Source organism: Lolium perenne, chromosome 3 (genome assembly GCF_019359855.2).
Source record: "Lolium perenne isolate Kyuss_39 chromosome 3, Kyuss_2.0, whole genome shotgun sequence".
Taxonomy (NCBI): Eukaryota; Viridiplantae; Streptophyta; class Magnoliopsida; order Poales; family Poaceae; genus Lolium; species Lolium perenne.
In genome coordinates this window covers 348,447,802-348,468,118 of record NC_067246.2, presented here as the reverse complement: position 1 = coordinate 348,468,118, position 20,317 = coordinate 348,447,802, and positions in this window count along the sequence as shown.

Genomic DNA, 20,317 nt, shown 5'->3' with positions numbered 1-20,317 from the left:
GACCCATGAGGCTGCAGCATCCTCAGCGTTTATTGTTCATAGAGGCTGACATGTGGGACCCGTGAGCCAGCAGCGTCCTCAACGTTTTAAAGGCGGCAGGAGATCGAAAGAAAAAAATAAGCTAAAAATCATTTGGTAAACAAAATCCAAGAAAAGAAACATTTACCGTTCTGAGAGGATGACATGCGGGACCCATGAGGCAGCAGCATCCTCAACGATTCCAAGGCGTCAGGGGATCAAAAGGAAAAAAAGGAAATATCCAGAAATTAATTAGGGGTTCAAAATAAATCCATCAAAGGAAACTTTTATTGTTCATAGAGGATGACATGTGGGACCGACCTGCCAACAGCGTCCTCATCGTTTCAAAGGGGGCAGGAGATCAAAAGAAAAAGGAAAATAGCCAGAAATTAGGGGTGAAAAATAACTACAAGAAAGGAAACTTTTATTGTTCGTAGAGGATGACATGCGGGACCCATAAGCCAGCAGCTTACTCAATGTTTCAAAGGCGGCATGAGATCGAAAGAAAAAGGCAAGTGACAAAATATCAGGAGACAAAGATAATCCAAGAAAAGAAACTTTATTGTACATAGAGAATGACATGCGGGTCCCATTGTGCAGCAGCGGTCCCAACGTTTCAAATGCGGCTTGAGATCAAAAGAAAAAAGAAAGTAGCCAGAAATTAGGGGGTAAAAAAAACTCCAAGAAAGGAAAGTTTTATCGTTCATACAGGCTGACATGTGGGACCTATGAGCCAGCAGAGTCCTCAACGTTTCAAAGGCGGCAGGGGATCAAAAGAAAAAGGAAATAGCCAAAAATCAGAGGGTGAAAAAAAACCAAGAAAAGAAAGTTTTATAGTACACAGAGGATGACATGCGGGTCCCATGATCCTGCAGGTTCCTCAACGTTTCAAACGTGGCATGAGATCGAAAGAAAAATGCAAGTGACCAAATATCACGAGCCAAAAATAATTCAAGAAAAGAAAGTTTTATAGTACATAGAGGATGACATGCGGGTCCCATGATCCTGCAGGTTCCTCAACGTTTCAAACGTGGCATGAGATCGAAAGAAAAAGGCAAGTGACCAAATCTGAGGAGCCAAAAATAATTCAAGAAAAGAAAGTTTTAGAGTACATAGAGGATGACATGCTGGTCCCATGATCCTGCAGGTTCCTCAACGTTTCAAACGTGGCATGAGATCGAAAGAAAAAGGCAAGTGACCAAATATGAGGAGCCAAAAATAATTCAAGAAAAGAAACTTGATTGTACATAGAGGATGACATGCGGGTCCCATGATCCTGCAGGTTCCTCAACGTTTCAAACGTGGCATGAGATCGAAAGAAAAAGGCAAGTGACCAAATATGAGGAGCCAAAAATAATTTGAAGAAAAGAAAGTTTTATAGTACATAGAGGATGACATGCGGGTCCCATGATCCTGCAGGTTCCTCAACATTTCAAACGTAGCATGAGATCGAAAGAAAAAGGCAAGTGACCAAATATCAGGAGCCAAAAATAATTTAAGAAAAGAAACTTGATTGTACATAGAGGATGACATGCGGGTCACATTTAGCAGCAGCGGTATCACCGTTTGAGAGGCGGCACGGGATCGAAAGAAAAAGGCTAGTGACCAAATATGAGGTGCCAAAAAAATTCAAGAAAAGAAACTTGATTGTACATAGAGGATGACATGCGGGTCCCATTTAGCAGCAGCGGTCTCAATGTTTCCAAGGCGGCAAGGGATCAAAAGAAAAAAGGAAGTAGCCAGAAATCAGGGGGTCAAAAAAAATCCAAGAATAGAAAGAATTTTGGTTCATAGAGGATGACATGCGGGACCCATGAGTGCCAAAAATAATCCAAGAAAAGAAATTTTATTGTACATAGAGGATGACATGCGGGTCCCATTTTGCAGCAGCGGTCTCAACGTTTCCAAGGCGGCACAGGACCAAAAGAAAAATGAAGTAGCCAGAAATCAGGGGGTGAAAAAAAATCCAAGAAGAAAGATTTCAATTGGGCTGCATCTGGACATCTGGGCCTTCGAACTATCCTGCTTGGTCTTTTGACTCGTACAATTTCAGCCCACTCCAAAACATGAAAGTTCGGAATTTTCTAAAAAAAACAGGAAAGTCCTATGCTTCGCAAAAACAAAAAAACAAGGAGATTCAACATATAAGTTTGTTTATGTAAAAATAAAGATTTAATTTATCCGTTTGAAATAGCTCAGAGCGCAATACACTGTTTATTGTCTGCAAAATAATCAAGATATCACATGTTTGTTGTACGGGGAGGCTGACATCGGGGACCCATGAGCCAGCAGCGTCGTCAACGTTTTAAAGGCGGCAGGGGATGGAAAGAAAAAATAAACCAAAAATCTGTTGGTAAAAAATCCAAGAAAAGAAACATTTTCGTTCTAAGAGGATGACATGCGGGACCCATGAGGCAGCAGCATCCTCAGCGTTTATTGTTCATAGAGGCTGACATGTGGGACCCGTGAGCGAGCAGCGTCCTCAACGTTTTAAAGGCTGCAGGAGATCGAAAGAAAAAAAAAGCCAAAAATCGTTTGGTCAACAAAATACAAGAAAAGAAACATTTACCGTTCTGAGAGGATGACATGCGGACCCATGAGGCAGCAGCATCCTCAGCGATTTCAAGGCGGCAGGGGATCAAAAGAAAAAAAGGAAATATCCAGAAATTGATTAGGGGTTCAAAATAAATCCATCAAAGGAAACTTTTATTGTTCATAGAGGATGACATGTGGGACCGACCTGCCAACAGCGTCCTCATCGTTTCAGAGGGGGCAGGAGATCAAAAGAAAAAGGCAAATAGCCAGAAATTAGGGGTCAAAAATAACTCCAAGAAAGAAAACTTTTATTGTCGTAGAGGATGACATGCGGGACCCATGAGCCAGCAGCTTAGTCAACGTTTCAAAGGCGGCATGAGATCGAAAGAAAAAGGCAAGTGACCAAATATCAGGTGCCAAAAAAAATCCAAGAAAAGAAAGTTTTATTGTACATAGAGGATGACATGCGGGTCCCATTTAGCAGCAGCGGTCTGAATGTTTCAAATGCGTCTTGAGATCAAAAGAAAAAGTAAGTTGATTGTACATAGAGGATGACATGCGGGTCCCATGAGTCAGCAGCTTACCCAACGTTTCCAAGGCGGCAGGGGATCAAAAGAAAAAGGAAATAGCCAAAAATCAGAGGGTGAAAAAAAACAAAGAAAATGAACTTTTATAGTACATAGAGGATGACATGCGGGTCCCATAAGCCAGCAGGTTCCTCAACTTTTCAAACGTGGCATGAGATCGAAAGAAAAAGGCAAGTGACCAAATATCAGGAGCCAAAAATAATTAAAGAAAAGAAACTTGATTGTACATAGAGGATGACATGCGGGTCCCATTTAGCAGCAGCGGTATCACCGTTTGAGAGGCTGCACGGGATCGAAAGAAAAAGGCAAGTGACCAAATATCAGGAGCCAAAAATAATCCAAGAAAAGAAATTTTTATTGTACGTAGAGGATGACATGTGGGTCCCATTTTGCAGCAGCAGTCTCAACGTTTCCAAGACGGCACAAAACCAAAAGAAAAATGAAGTAGCCAGAAATCAGGGGGTGAAAAAAATCCAAGAAGAAAGATTTCAATTGGGCTGCATCTGGACATCTGGGCCTTCGAACTATCCTGCTTGACCTTTTGACTCGTACAATTTCAGCCCACTCCAAAACAGGAAAGTTCCAAATTTTCTAAAAAAAACAGGAAAGTCCTATGCTTCGCAAAGACAAAAAAACAAGGAGATTCAACATATAAGTTTGTTTATGTAAAAATAAAGATTTAATTATCCGTTTGAAATAGCTCAGAGCGCAATACACTGTTTATTGTCTGCAAAATAATCAAGATATCATATGTTTCTTGTACGGGGAGGCTGACATCGGGGACCCATGAGCCAGCAGCGTCGTCAATGTTTTAAAGGCGGCAGGGGATGGAAAGAAAAAATAAACCAAAAATATGTTGGTACAAAATCCAAGAAAAGAAACATTTTCGTTCTAAGAGGATGACATGCGGGACCCATGAGGCAGCAGCATCGTCAGCGTTTATTGTTCATAGAGGCTGACATGTGGGACCCGTGAGCCAGCAGCGTCCTCAACGTTTTAAAGGCGGCAGGAGATCGAAAGAAAAAATTAGCCAAAAATCATTTGGTAAACAAAATCCAAGAAAAAAACATTTACTGTTCTGAGAGGATGACATGCGGGACCCATGAGGCAGCAGCATCCTCAACGATTCCAAGGCGGCAGGGGATCAAAGGAAAAAAAAGGAAATATCCCGAAATTAATTAGGGGTTCAAAATAAATCCATCAAAGGAAACTTTTATTGTTCACAGAGGATGACATGTGGGACCGACCTGCAACAGCGTCCTCATCGTTTCAAAGGGGGCAGGAGATCAAAAGAAAAAGGCAAATAGCCAGAAATTAGGGGTCAAAAATAACTCCAAGAAAGGAAACTTTTATTGTTCGTAGAGGATGACATGCGGGACCCATGAGCCAGCAGCTTACTCAACATTTCAAAGGCGGCATGAGATCGAAAGAAAAAGGCAAGTGACAAAATATCAGGAGCCAAAGATAATCCAAGAAAAAAAAGTTTATTGTACATAGAGGATGACATGCGGGTCCCAATTAGCGACGACGGTCTCAACGTTTCAAATGCGGCTTGAGATCAAAAGAAAAAGAAAGTTGATTGTACATAGAGGATGACATGCGGGTCCCATGAGTCGCCACTTACTCAACGTTTCCAAGGCGGCAGGGGATCAAAAGGAAAAGGAAATAGCCAAAAATCAGAGGGTGAAAAAAAACCCAAGAAAATAAACTTTTATAGCACATAGAGGATGACATGCGGGTCCCATGAGCCAGCAGGGTCCTCAACGTGGCATGAGATCGAAAGAAAAAGGCAAGTGACCAAATACCAGGAGCCAAAAATAATTCAAGAAAAGAAACTTGATTGTACATAGAGGATGACATGCGGGTCCCAATTAGCAGCAGCGGTATCACCGTTTGAGAAGCGGCAGGGGATCGAAAGAAAAAGGCAAGTGACCAAATATGAGGTGCCAAAAAATCCAAGTAAAGAAAGTTTTATAGTACATAGAGGATGACATGCGGGTCCCATGAGCCTGAAGGGTCCTCAACGTGGCATGAGATCGAAAGAAAAATGCAAGTGACCAAATATCAGGAGCCAAAAATAATTCAAGAAAAGAAACTTGAGTGTACATAGAGGATGACATGCGGGTCCCATTTAGCAGCAGCGGTATCACCGTTTGAGAAGCGGTAGGGGATCGAAAGAAAAAGGCAAGTGACCAAATATGAGGTGCCAAAAAAATCCAAGAAAAGAAAGTTTTATAGTACATAGAGGATGACATGCGGGTCCCATGAGCCTGCAGGGTCCTCAACGTGGCATGAGATCGAAAGAAAAATGCAAGTGACCAAATATCAGGAGCCAAAAATAATTCAAGAAAAGAAACTTGATTGTACATAGAGGATGACATGCGGGCCCCATTTAGCAGCAGCGGTATCACCGTTTGAGAGGCTGCACGGGATCGAAAGAAAAAGGCAAGTGACCAAATATGAGGTTCCAAAAAAATCCAAGAAAAGAAAGTTTTATAGTACATAGAGGATGACATGCGGGTCCCATTTAGCAGCAGCGGTCTCATCGTTTGAGAGGCGGCATGGGATCGAAAGAAAAAGTTAAGTGACCAAATATGAGGTGCCAAAAAAAATCCAAGAAAAGAAAGTTTTATAGTACATAGAGGATGACATGCGGGTCCCATTTAGCAGCAGCGGTATCACCGTTTGAGAGGCGGCAGGGGATCGAAAGAAAAAGGCAAGTGACCAAATTTGAGGTGCCAAAAAAAACTCCAAGAAAAGAAAGTTGATTGCTCATAGAGGATGACATGCGGGTCCCAATTAGCAGCAGCGGTCTCAATGTTTCCAAGGCGGCAAGGGATCAAAAGAAAAAGGAAGTAGCCAGAAATCAGGGTGTCAAAAAAATCCAAGAATAGAAAGAATTTTGGTTCATAGAGGATGACATGCGGGACCCATGATCCTTCATCGTAAACGGCTCGATCGGAGAGCGTTAAACGAGATGGCGCGATCGAGAAAAAAAACAATGCCAGAGAGGCTGCCATCTGCGCCCTACATCCCTCGGCGGTGCGGATTTGCGTTGACTCGGCCGGCGAACCCGAGAATTCAAGATGCACCACATCCCGGGCCACCATACGCAGCATTTTGGCCGTTTTCGTCGGGCTAGGTGGCCTCAAAAACGAGAAAAAAATGTTTTGACATGCACAACTGACAGACCCAAAATCGTCGGCCATGGTACACCAGCAACCACGGCGCGACTTCAACTTCGTCGGCCATGGCAACTTTTCTTGTAGTGTGTGATAGGAACAATCATGCATCTTCCTTGTGAGCACAAACAATTTTAACTTCAGAATACTAAGCTCATAGCTAACAAGAAAGAAAGATAATGAAACAACATATCTACATGTATTTGTTCTCTACTTAAACTCAAAGTGTTGTTGCTATTGACCAATGCTAAGTTTGCCAAAACCAAATAGATTTAATCAATGCTCCCAAAGTGATACCAATACTAACAACAAGATCAACCACATAATAGAGATTGCAAACTAAAATAAGATGTGCAATATGTAAATGATAAAACTTCTCATTAATATTCCATAACGATAACTCACACCAAGGGATACATAGATAACCAACTAAAGAGAGATACTTCCATACCGCAACACATCTTATATGATAACTTCCCTACTCATGATATGACACTACTTGATAATAAAAAGGTAAAAGATAGTGATGATGTGATACCGCGGCACTCCCCCAAGCTTGGAACAAACCAAGGGGATGCCAATACCGATGATGAATTACTCCTTCGGTGATGATGGTGATGGTCCGTTCCTGCGATCCTTAAAGATCTCCTTCAGCTTCAGCTTCTCAGTTTGGCAATTCTGCACTAAGACTCGAAGAGATTCATTGTTATCTGAAAGTGGCGGTGGCAGCCTTGTGATAGGAATTGAGTAATATTCCAGCATTCTGCGAAGTCGGTGGTTCTCCTCAAGAAGTATCTCCACTTCCCTTCTCAGCGCACGGTATTGATCGCAAAACTCATCGGTAACCCGTAGTGCTTCCTCCACACAAGGGAAAGAGTTGAGGCTAAGAGCAGGCGGTAGAGGTCCCTGCAGGTTATGAGAAAAAGAACGTCCAGTGTTAACGGATCCCACCAAGATTGGCTTACTCTCCACAGTTTCCCGCTTCCTTTTCATTGATGACATCTCCTTTACTTCCTCCAAAGGCTCCTTGTCCTTGTTGTTGGAGACCATGGTGCTTCTAGATCAAAACAGATCCTGGCAGAAAACAGCTCGAAACAAAACATGACGAGAAAACGATATACGGACCTCCAGGGGTCCGGGAGATTATATAGTAGAAATTTTCACGACAAAAGGAAAGTACCAGGTTGAACCAGAGTCGGAGAGGAGCAACGAGGGGCCCTCCTCACAGGGCGGCGCGGCCAGGCTGGGGCCCGCGCCGGCCTGTGGGGGCACGCCCTCGTGCGTCTCCTCCACTCCGTTTCGATCTCGTAATTTTCCATATTTTCCAAAAGTTGCAAAAACATTGTTCAGAAAGTTAAACGCGGACTTTTTCTTACCAGAACTATTACCTATTCAAAGTCGAACTCTGCAGGACTGTCAACTTGGCCTTTGATGAAGGCCTCTGGAGTTACCACTTGAATAACATCAACATCTTTATTATAAGAATCACCAGAGATATAATGCTTGAGTCTTTGTCCATTCACCACTTGTGTGGCCTTACCTTGCAGAGAGCTAATTTTAATTGCTCCTGATCGATACACCTCATCAATGACATATGGTCCTTCCCATTTTGAGAGTAATTTCCCTGCAAAAAATCTGAGACGAGACCGATACAATAGGACTTTATCTCCAACATTAATCTCTCTTTTGATAATTCTTCTATCATGCCATTTCTTAACTTTTTCTTTAAAGAGTTTAGCATTTTCATAAGCTTCACTTCTCCATTCATCTAGAGAACTCAATTGTAGCAACCTTTTCTTACCGGCAAGTTTAGGATCTTTATTTAGTTCTCTTACAGCCCAATAAGCTTTGTGCTCTAGTTCTAAAGGTAAATGACAAGCTTTCCCATAAACCATTTTATAAGGTGACATACCCATAGGATTTTTATAAGCAGTTCTATAAGCCCATAATGCTTCCTTCAATTTAATAGCCCAGTTCTTTCTAGATTTATTAACAGTCTTTCCCAAGATAGATTTAATCTCTCTATTTGATAATTCTACTTGCCCGCTAGTTTGAGGATGATAAGCAGAAGCGATTCTATGATTAATACCATACTTAGCAAGGGTTTTTCTAAAACCACCATGAATAAAATGAGAACCCCCATCAGTCATAATATATCTAGGTACTCCAAATCTAGGAAAAATAATATCTAAAAGCATTTTTAAAGAAGTCTCACCATCAGCACTTTTTGTGGGTATAGCTTCCACCCATTTAGTAACATAATCAACAGCGACAAGTATATGAGTGTTACCTTCTGAAGAAGGGAAAGGACCCATGAAGTCAAATCCCCAACAATCGAATGGTTCAATAACAAGAGTATAATTCATAGGCATTTCATTGCGTTTGGAGATATTACCAACCCTTTGACATTCATCACAAGATAAAATAAACTTCCTTGCATCTTTTAAGAGAGTTGGCCAATAAAAACCTGATTGTAGAACCTTTTGCGCGGTTCTATCTCCGGCGTGATGTCCTCCATAAGCACTACCATGACACTTACTCAATATCTCTTGTTGTTCATATTCGGGCACACATCTTCACATAATACCATCCACTCCTTCTTTATATAAGTGTGGGTCATCCCAAAAATAATGCCTCAAGTCATAAAAGAATTTCCTCCTTTGCTGAGCTGAAAAGGTTGTAGGCAAGTACTTGGAAACAATAAAGTTAGCATAATCAGCATACCAAGGACTATCTCACGAGTTCACCTTTATTACAGCCAATTGTTCATTTGGAAAACTATCATTGACAGGAACATGATCATAAGCAATATTATCCAATCTAGACAAATTATCAGCAACAGGATTATCAGCACCTTTCCTATCTATAATATGTAAATCAAATTCTTGCAAAAGAAGCACCCATCTAATAAGCCTTGGCTTAGCATCTTTCTTCATCATAAGGTATCTAATTGCAGCATGATCAGTATGAATTGTGACTTTTGAATCAACAATATAGGATCTAAACTTGTCACAAGCAAATACTACAACCAGTAATTCTTTTTCAGTCGTAGCATAATTTCTCTGAGCAGCATCAAGAGTTTTGCTAGCATAATGAATAACATTTAATTTTTTATCTACTCGCTGTCCAAGAACAGCGCCTACAGCAAAATCACTAGCATCACACATAATTTCAAAAGGTAAGTTCCAATCAGGAGGTTCAACTACAGGAGCAGTTGTTAAGGCTTTCTTTAAAGTTTCAAAAGCTTCCTTACAATCATCATCAAAAACAAAAGGTACATCTTTTTGAAGAAGATTAGTAAGAGGCTTTGAAATCTTGGAGAAATCTTTAATAAATCTCCTATAAAACCCAACATGACCAAGAACACTACGAATACCTTTAACATCCCTCGGATAGGGCATCTTCTCAATTGCTTCAACTTTAGCTCTATCAACTTCAATACCTCTCTCGGAAATTTTATGTCCCAATACAATTCCTTCATTAACCATAAAGTGGCATTTCTCCCAATTAAGAACAAGGTTAGTTTCTTCACATCTCTGCAAAACTTTATCGAGGTTTCGCAAGCAATTATCAAAAGAACTCCCATAGACAGAAAAATCATCCATGAATACCTCTACAATATTCTCACAAAAGCCATGAAAAATAGCAGACATGCATCTTTGAAAAGTAGCAGGAGCATTACATAAACCAAAAGGCATACGTCTATAAGCATAAGTTCCATAGGGACAAGTGAAAGTGGTTTTCTCTTGATCTTTAGTTTTAACAGCAATTTGTGAAAACCCAGAATAACCATCAAGAAAGCAAAAATGAGTATTTTTAGACAACCTCTCTAACATTTGATCAATAAAGGGTAAAGGGTAATGATCTTTCTTAGTAACCTTATTAACTTTTCGATAATCAATGCACATTCTATACCCTACAACTACTCTTTGAGGGATGAGCTCATTATTATCATTAGGCACAACAGTCATTCCTCCTTTCTTAGGAACACAATGCACAGGACTAACCCATCTACTATCAGCAATAGGATATAATACCAGCTTCAAGAAGTTTTAATACCTCATTCCTTACCACATCCTTCATCTTTGGAAGTAGACGACGCTGATGTTCAACAACAGGCTTTGCATCATCTTCCATATTGATAGCATGCTGGCAAATAGAGGGAGAAATCCCCTTCAAATCATCAAGAGTGTAGCCAATAGCTCCTCGGTGTTTCTTCAATATTTCCAATAACCTTTCTTCCTCAAATTCTGAAAGCTTAGAACTAATAATAACAGGATATATTTTCTTATCATCAATATGAGCATACTTAAGATTATCAGGCAACGGTTTTAAATCAAAAACAGGATCTTCCTTTGGTGGTGGTGTCGTACCTAAATCTTCAACCGGCAAGTCATGTTTAAGAATAGGTTGACGAAGGAAAATTTCATCAAGCTCATTTCTTTCTTCCCTAAAGACTTCACTCTCACTATCCTCCAGATGTTGCTGCAAAGGATTATTAGGAGCAAGACAATAGATGCACACTGTTCAACTCTAAAATCATTATTAGGCAAATCAGCTTTATATGGAGTTTTGGCAAATTTAGAGAAATTAAACTCATAAGATTCACCAGCAAATTTAGTAACAATTTTCTCCTTTTTGCAATCTATAACAGCTCCACAAGTATTTATAAAAGGTCTACCAAAAATAATAGGACAATATTTACTAGCAGCAGAACCAAGTACCAAAAAGTCAGCAGGATATTTAATCTTACCACATAGAACTTCCACATCTCGAACAATACCAATAGGAGAGATAGTTTCTCTATTAGCTAGCCGAATAACCACATCAATATCTTCAAGTTCACAAGAACCAATTTCATGCATGATCTCCGTATAAAGCTCATAAGGAATGGGAGTAATACTTGCACCAATGTCGCATAAACCATAATAACAATGATCACCAATTCTAACAGATAGCATAGGAACACTAGTTTTCCTAGACTTATTAGGATGCGAAACAATATTAGAAGCATCTTCACAGAAAATAATATGACCATCTTCTACATTTTCACTCACAAGATCTTTAACTATTGCAACAGCAGGTTCAACCTTTATTTGTTCTTCAGGTTCTATAGGTTTCTTTGCACTTTTATTAACCATACTAGATATAACAGAGTACTCCTTCATTTTAGCAGGAAAAGGAGTTTTTTCAATATATGCTTTAGGAAGAATATGATCAACAGTTTCAATTATAGCACATTTATTTATAGATGAATCAGTTTTATCTTTGTATGGTTCATGATACTTATCAAAATTCTTCCTAGGCAATTCAAAGTGAGAGGCAAAAGCTTTATAAAAGTTCGCAACGACTTGAGAATCAAGACCATAAGTAGCACTCATATTACGAAATTTATCAGTCTCCATAAAAACTTCAATGCATTTATAATCATAGTTTATACCTGACTCTCTATCTTTGTCGTTCTCCCATCCTTCAGTATTCTCTTGGATCCGATCAAGAAGGTCCCTTTTAAACTCTTCTTTGTTGCGTGTAAATGATCTAGAACAAGAAGTATCCAACAGAGTCTTATCTTGAAAAGACAATCTTGCATAGAAATTATCAATAATAATATTACCAGGAAGCTCATGAATGGGGCATTTGAGCATTAAAGAATTCAATCTCCCCCATGCTTGGGCAATACTCTCTCCATCATGAGGCCAGAAATTATATATGCGGTTCCGATCTATGTGAATTTCACTTGGAGGATAGAATTTAGAATAAAATAGAGGCACAATATCCTTCCAATCAGGAGAATCACCATTCTTCAGCAATTTATACCAATGCGCCGCTTTACCAGACAACGATATAGAGAATAGTTTCTTTCTTACTTCATCCATAGCAATACCTGCACATTTGAATAACCCGCATAATTCATGTAGAAACAGTAAATGATCACCAGGATGGACAGTTCCATTCCCTTCATAGCGGTTATCCACAACACGTTCAATAATTTTCATAGGTATTTTATATGGAACCTCTTTCTCACCTGGCGCCTCATCCACTACCTTTGCAGTAGTAGTGGATTTTCCAAATAAGAATTCAAGAGAAGATCTCTCCATAATGAATTATAGTAGCAGGCAGAAATAAAATCAGCACGTACAGTAAAGGTTTCCTTACCAACTCCACTTACCAATAGCGCTTCACTCTCCGGCAACGGCGCCAGAAAATAGTCTTGATGACCCACAAGTATAGGGGGTGTATCGTAGTACTTTCGATAAATAAGAGTGTCGAACCCAACGAGGAGCAGAAGGTGTTGACAAGCAGTTTCGATGAAGGATTCACTGTAAATGCTCACAGACAAGTATTCAGGGGGTTTTGATATAGCAGATAAATAAAGTACGAGTAAGTAAAATGCGAGAGAAATAATTGCAGCGAGTGGCCCAATCCTTTTTAGCACAAAGGACAAGCCGGTTTGTTTACTTATAATGACCAAACGTTCTTGAGGACACACGGGAATTTAGTCTAGTGCTTTCGCTTCATATAGCTGATTAATCTTCATTGTTTTGATAAGTGTTGTGTGGGTGAACCTATGCTAATGCACCGCCCTTCCTAGGACTAATACATACTTGTGATTATACCCCTTGCAAGCATCCGCAAATACAAGAAAGTAATTAAGATAAATCTAACCACAGCCTTAAACTCTGAGATCCTGCTATCCCTCCTGCATTGATATACCAACGGGGGTTTAGGTTTCTGTCACTCCGGCAACCCCGCAATTAGCAAACGAATACAAGATGTATTCCCCTAGGCCCATAAAGGTGAAGTATCATGTAGTCGACGTTCACATGACACCACTAGAAGAATAACACCACAACTTAAATATCATAACATTGAATATTACTCAACATAATTCACTACTAACATTTAGACTTCACCCATGTCCTCAAGAACTAAGCGAACTACTCACGAGACATCACATGGAACATGATCAGAGGTGATATGATGATGAATAACAATCTGAACATAAACCTTGGTTCAATAGTTTCACTCAATAGCATCAATAACAAGTAGAAATCAATACCGGGAGAGTTTCCCCTATCAAACAATCAAGATCCAACCCTAATTGTTACAGGGTGGAGATGGTGGTGATGATGATGAAGATGATGGTGATGATGATGGAGATGATGTCCATCTCGATGACGGTTGCGATGGCGTCGATTTCCCCCTCCGGGAGGGAATTTCCCCGGCGGATTCCTGCCCGCCGGAGAGCTCTTTTCTCTCTGGTGTTTTCCGCCCCGCAGAGGCGGCTGTGACTCTTCGCGACTATCCCCCTGTGCTTAGGTTTTCGGGACGAAGAAGTACGCGAAGGAGAGGAGGCCAGAGGGGGCTGTGGGCCCCCTCCTCACAAGGCGGCGCGGCCAGGCCTTGGCCCGCGCCGGCCTATGAGGTGGGCCCATGGCGGCCCTCCTCGGCCCCCCCTTCTGGCTCCCTTCGTCTTCTGGAAAAATAGGATTTTTCATATAATTTCCGTCAATTGTTGATCTTCCGAAATATTGCATTCTGACGGCGCTTTTTCCAGCAGAATCCTGACTCCGGTGCGCGATCCTCCAATAATCATGAAACATGCAAAATAGATGAAATAACATAAGTATCATCTCCAAATATGAAATATATCAATGAATAACAGCAAATTATGATACAAAATAGTGATGCAAAATGGACGTATCACTCACGAGGAAGTATGTGGTGTTTATCTTTCAATCTTTTCATTTACTCCTGACAGACTTTCATAATGGACTAGTGGCACATCCGCTTATCCAATAATTTTGCAAAAAGAGGTGGCAACGGGGTTCCCAGCCCCAATTAATTAACTTTCATCAATAATTCTCTTCACATGCTTTGCCCTGATTTATCAGTAAGCAACTTAATTTGCAAATAGACACTCTTCCATGGTATGAGAATGTTGGAAGGCACCCGAGGATTCGGTTAGCCATGGCTTGTGTAAGCAAAGGTTGGGGGCAGTGTCATCCATAATGAAACTAAAATACATGTGTAAACAAAAGAGAAGAGGGATGATCTACCTTGTTGGTAGAGATAACGTCCTTCATGGGAGCCGCTCTTGAAAGTCTGGTTGATGAGGTAGTTAGAGTACCCATTACCATTCGTTGACAACAACAAACACCTCTCAAAATAATTTTACTCCTGTTTTACAAATGAAAAGCTCTAGCACATGTTAATCCCTGCTTCCCTCTGCGAAGGGTCAATCTTTTACTTTTACATTGAGTCACCATCCTTTCTTTGAGCACTTTCTTGAGAGCACGACTGTCATTCTTAGTATAATATGCTTGACCCAAAATGTGATTAATTGTGGTATAACTTTGATGCTTTTATCTTTGATAATCTCTACTTCCAATCTTTCCATGAACTTCGAAGGTGCCCGAGCATTTATGTTTTGTTGTACAAACACGGGCAAGCGAGATACCACTTTATCATATCCTTTTATGAACATTGCAATCCTGCTGGTAGACATGATTCATGATGCTTATTGTTAATTTGTTGGTACCTTTTCCATGATTGACATAGCTATTGGATGATTTTATTTGCATGTATCTTATTATGAATTGCTTAAGTACTTGCCATATCATGAGAATATTTACATCATATGAACAAATGTGTTCGTGAAAGTTCTTTTATCGCACTCAGTTGTTAACTGAATTGCTTGAGGACAAGCAATAAGCTAAGCTTGGGGGAGTTGATACGTCCAAAACGTATCTACTTTCCCGAACACTTTTGCTATTGTTTTGCCTCTAATTTGTGTATTTTGGATACAACTAACACGGACTAACGCTGTTTTCAGCAGAATTGCTCTGGTGTCTCGTTTTTGTGCAGAAATCCAACTTTCAGGAAAATCCCCGGAATTTATGTCGAAGGTCTTATTTTTCCAGAAGAATTACGGAGCTAGAAGGGCAAGCCAGGTGGAGGCCCGAGGCCCCCACACACCAGGCCGGCGCGGCCCAGGAGGGGGGCGCGCCGCCCTACTGTGTGGCCGCCTCGGCTGGCCTCTGACGCCCCTCTCTGGACTACTTAAGGGTTTCGATCTAAAAACGCGAGACAAGAAGTCGAAGTCGCTAGAAACCATCCAGTACGCCGCCACCGTCGCGAAACTCTGTCTCGGGACCAGAAACTCCGTTCTGGCACTCCACCGGGACGGGGAATTGGAGGAGATCATCGCCACCATCGACGCCTCTCCATCGACCAGCCATGTTTCCCCCATCCATGTGTGAGTAATTCCCCCGCTGTAGGCTGAAGGGGATGGTAGGGATTGGATGAGATTGGTCATGTAATAGCATAAGATTGTTAGGGCATAGTGCCTAGTATCCGTAATTGGTACTTTTATGATATTGTTGCAACTTGTTATGCTTAATGCTTGTCACTAGGGCCCGAGTGCCATGATCTCAGATCTGAACATGTTATTGTTTCATGATGATATGCATTGTTTTATGATCTTACCTGCAAGTTGTATACACGTATTGTTGTCCGGAACCCGAGGCCCCAAAGTGACAGAAATTGGGACAACCGAAGGGGAAGGCGGTGATATGAGGATCACATGTGTTCACGGAGTGTTAATGCTTTGCTTCGGTGCTCTATTAAAAGGAGTACCTTAATTTCCAGTAGATTCCCTAGAGGCCCGGCTGCCACCGGCTGGTAGGACAAAAGATGTTGTGCAAGTTTCTCATTGCGAGCACGTACGACTATATATGGAACACATGCCTATTGATTGATTAGTACTTGGATACCGTTTTATTATTATCTGCAAATGCCCTGCTTTGATTGTTACATGAGTTTCTCTCATCCATGCAACGCCCGTCATCCATCCCTGTGCCTACAGTATTTTAATCCTGCTGTTTACTAAAATCACTACTGCTGTCTTTGTTACTCTGTCTTGTTATTTCACTATCGCTATCGCTATAAAACTGTTACTACTGATAAACTCTTGCGAGCAAGTCTGTTTCCAGGTGCAGCTGAATTGACAACTCCGCTGTTAAGGCTTTCAAGTATTCTTTGTCTCCCCTTGTGTCGAATCAATAAATTGGGTTTTAGTTCCCGCGAAGACTGTTGCGATCCCCTATACTTGTGGGTCATCAGGGGGTCCCCCTTGTGAAGCCCTGGACGACATTGAATCCAGCGCCTGAGAACCCCGTTAAGGAGGACAGCTGTATGGCTGGAAAGATTGATATTTTCAATCCAGGTGCGCCAAAGGTCTGGGAATCCCTTGGCCGCAAGGATCCTGTCCAGGGCATCCCAACCGATAGAGTCAAAGGCCTTGCGGAAGTCCAGTTTGAAGACTGCTGCGGGAGCCGATCTGTGATGGCAGGCTTGGACAATGTCCGCAACATACACAAAATTTTCTGCAATGGCCCACCCAGAGTTGAAACCGGTCTGGTCAGGGTGGACAAGATAGGGGATAAGGTCACGGAGGCGAAGGGTTAGGCATTTAGAGTGGACCTTGAGGCAACAATTTTGAAGGGAGATAGGGCGAAAACTGTCCGCCTTGTTGGCACCCTCTTTTTTCGGGAGGAGAACAATATAGGACTTGTTGATGGGGCGTAGGTCGGAGTTGAGGGAGTGGAAATCGACCAAAGATTCAAGGAGGTTGTCTTTCACGAGGTTCCAGTTCCGCTTGAATAAAGCAGGACCAAAGCCATCCGGACCGGAACTGGAGTTGTCATTCATAGAGAAATGGGCGGCTTTTATCTCTTCAAGGGTGAAGGGACGGGCCAACGAGGTAGCCTGGGAGGAGGTAAGGGAGGTAGAGCGAACAAGGGAGGAGAGATCAAGGTTGTCAGAAGAGAGAACCGGAGTCCCCAACAGGTCACGGAAGAAACCATGGAGAATGGCAACTTTGCCTGGGTGGGAGAAAATGGGGTTCCCGTCGTCAGCCTCCAAGGACTTAATCTGGTTTTTCCTGAGGCGCCCGGAGGCACAGAGGTGGAAGTAGCAAGAGTTCTCATCCTTCAGAGTGCAATGCTTAATTTTTGCGCGCTGGCGCCAGTAGGCCGCCTTATCAACATTTTTTCGACTAAGGTGAATTTTTGCAACAGCGCGAAGGCGAGCCTCTAGAGGGGATAGGTTACAGACTTCTTCCAGCCGGTCAAGGAAGGAGATAATAGAACGACAATTAACTAGGTAGATGGAGGGAAGGCGACGATCCTTTGCCCAAGCTCTGGCGGCAGACCGAACCCGTTTAATCTTAAGGCATATGCGCCCGACAGAAGGGAGGTGCAAGTGCGAGGTGCCCACACTGTTCCAGTTTGCAGACACAAGGGGGGAATCAGAGTGGGAGAGCCAGGAGTTTTCCATCCGGAAGATGGAGCTTCAGGGGGCTTTGGATGAAGCAGCAAGGTGAAGAGGGACATGGTCAGAGGTGGGACGGGAGGAGGAGGTGAGCGTAGAGTCTGGGAGGGCGAAGCTCCAGTCCGGGTTCACAAGCACCCGGTCTAGGCGAGCCAAAATGGGGGGATTCTGCTGATTTGACCAGGTGAATTGCCGGTCGAGAAGCGGGATCTCGATAGATGAAATCATTGAAGGAAGCGGCTTCGGGAGAGTTGAAGTTATCGTTGGACTTATCCCGCGGAGCGCGAACTAAGTTGAAATCACCCATAAGAGCAATAGGCTGGGCCGGTAAGAGAGACAAAAATCTGTTCGAGGGAGGTTAGAAAGGCGATTTTTTGGGCGTGAACAGATAGGCCATACACGTTGATGATGGAGAAGCAAAGATTGTCGGAACAACAGAGAGAAAGTGGTCGTAACAGAGAAGTCATCAATGGAATGATAAACAAGATCGAACATACTTTCATCCCAAGCAGTAAAAATGCCTCTGGAGGAACCAACCGAAGGTTTAAAAACAAAGGATCTAAGGGAAGGCGGAAGAAAGGAGGAAGCTAAGAAAGTGGAAATGCTGGAGAACTTAGATTCTTGAAGGCATAGGATGGACGGGAGGAAGAATTCTACAGCAGCTCGGACATCAATCCTTTTTTGCCGTTGGCCGAGCCCGCGAATATTCCAGCAAGCGAACAACAATTTAATTAACATGGTTCATGCAGGGGCAACGTTGGAACAGGTAGAGAACTCCTTGTTGAAAGGAAAAATAATAGCATGAGCCGAATTATGCCAAAGGCCCTTAACAAGAATGGAAACAAAGTTAATAGTACAACCAAAAAAAGGAGCATAGGTGTCCTTACACAACCGTGCGGAGAAACAATAGTTAGCTCCAGGCAAGTGAAGCTCAGAGACAACATTACAGCTCAAGCTCAAACTCCCTAAGGTAGAGCCAACGAAAACGAAAAGGGGAAAATCGAAACAGCAGGCCGACGAAGAGCAACGCCTAAGCGAGCTAATCATGGAGACAGAAGAATCGGCGGTGTGATACGTCTCAAACGTATCTATAATTTTTTATGTTCCATGCTTGTTTTACACCAATTCATATGTGTTTTGTTTACACTTCGTTGCACTTTTACATGATTTCCGGTACTAACCTATTAACAAGATGTCACAATGTCAGTTCCCTATTTTCTGTTGTTTTTGTATTTCATAAAAGTTGTACAGGAAATATTCTCGGAGTTGGACGAACCAAAAGAAGAAGTTAATATTTCACCTAAAGGAAGACGAAGTCCAGAGGGGGGGTCGAAGAGGCGCCACAGGGCGGCCAGACCACCCCATGGCGCGGCCTAGGTGTGGCCCACGCCAAACAATGTTTTATCCAAGAGTAATTCTATTGTTTACTTTACACACATTGCTTAATGCGATTCTTTTGGTTGCAACTTTATACTGGAAAGGGTTCAGATGATAACCTGAAGGTGGATTATTAGTCATAGACGTAGTTGGATTACGGTCTATGTATTATGTTGTAATGCTCAACACCAAATTATCATAGTAATCATCTTGTCATGTATGGTCGATATTCTATCAATTGCCCAGCTATAATTTATTCATACAACATGCTATTTATTTATGGAGAGACGCCTCTAGTGAACTGTGGACCCCGGTCCTATTTCCTTTACTGATAAATTCAACTGCAATCATGTTTTGTTTACTTTCTAGAAACATCTCCTTCCATTCGATACGTCTAATCCTTTGTGTTCAGCAAACCGGTGAGATTGAAAACCTCACTGTAAGTTGGGGCAAAGTACTTTGGTTGTGTGTGTGTAGGTTCCACGTTGTTGCTGACACCGGTAGTGCGCCCTGCCACTAGTCAGTCAACAATACCTTCAGAAGTCACGCCTTTCTCCTACTGGTTGATTAAACCTTGGTTTCATACTGAGGGAAAACTTGCTGCTGTGCTCATTACACCTTCCTCTTAGGGTTCCCCAACAGCGTGTCCGCATACGACGAGCACACGCCATCAAGCTTGTTTTCTGGCACCGTTGCCGGGGAGAAAGAGGATTTCTGCAAGGGGAGTCTCTCATCTTGAATCTTTATACTTTTTTATAGTTTGCTTAGTTTACTTTACTTTGTTCTTGTTTGCTTAATTCTATCAAAAAACAAAAAAAAGTTTACTTTTATAGTTGTCTTTATATCTAAAACACAAAAAAATAGTTTCTATTATAGCTGTTATTTCTGTTGCTTAGTTTAATTTTGCTTAAATGTCTGATCATGTTATTATGTCGCGTGAGGAGATGATTTTCACTTTCAAGTAAGGGAGTGAGGAGAGTTTCAAGGACGCTTGGTCTAGAATTAATAGTTCTTACATTAAAACTGAACCGACAATGACTTTGAGTTTGCTCCTAAGTACTCCCTCCGGTCTCTTTTAATTGACTCAAATTTAGTACAAAGTTGAACTAAATGCGAGTCAATTAAAATAGACCGGAGGGAGTAGCTTTTATTTTGATCTTATTCTGCGTAATAGATATGCTTTGGACACACTAGCTGGAGAAGATTTCCTTCATTGTGATGGAGATCAAGCTTTTAAAAAAGTTGATTCCAACATATAACTCACCTAGTGATTTTGATACATCC